The sequence below is a fragment of the Rhinoraja longicauda genome, unplaced genomic scaffold (genome assembly GCF_053455715.1).
Source record: "Rhinoraja longicauda isolate Sanriku21f unplaced genomic scaffold, sRhiLon1.1 Scf000543, whole genome shotgun sequence".
NCBI lineage: Eukaryota > Metazoa > Chordata > Chondrichthyes > Rajiformes > Arhynchobatidae > Rhinoraja > Rhinoraja longicauda.
The window spans coordinates 7,378-8,139 of record NW_027601759.1 but is presented as its reverse complement, the minus strand read 5'-3'; positions in this window follow the sequence as shown (position 1 = coordinate 8,139).

The following is a 762-nucleotide window of genomic DNA, read 5'->3' as shown; positions in this document are numbered from 1 at the left end:
TCTATCTATCTATCTATCTATCTATCTATCTATCTATCTATCTATCTATCTATCTATCTCTCTCTCTCTGTGTCTGTCTGTCCGTCCGTCCATCCATCCATCCATCCATCCATCCATCCATCCATCTATCTATCTATCTATCTATCTATCTATCTATCTATCTATCTATCTATCTATCTATCTATCTATCTATCTATCTCTCTCTCTCTGTGTCTGTCTGTCCGTCCGTCCATCCATCCATCCATCCATCCATCCATCCATCCATCATCTATCTATCTATCTATCTATCTATCTATCTATCTATCTATCTATCTATCTATCTATCTATCTATCTATCTATCTATCTATCTATCTATCTATCTATCTATCTATCTATCTATCTATTTATCTATCTATCTATCTATCTATCTATCTATCTATCTATCTATCTATCTATCTATCTATCTATCTATCTATCTATCTATCTATCTATCTATCTATCTATCTATCCATCTATCTATCTTCTATCTACATACTAAAACTCAGATCTTGTATATATATATATATATTTCTTGTTGGGCCCGTTCCTCGTAGGGTTTCCATTGTGACCTGGGGGAAATCGCGTTTTTTCTTTAAAGTAAATTGTCTCTTAAAAAGAATAAAATGAATCTCAATGGGGGGGGGGGGGGGGGGAGAGGAGGGGCGGGAGTGAAGAGGGGTGGGGTGGGGTGGGTGAGGAGGGGGGAATAGGGAGGGGGAGGGGAAAGGGGAGAGGGAGCCACT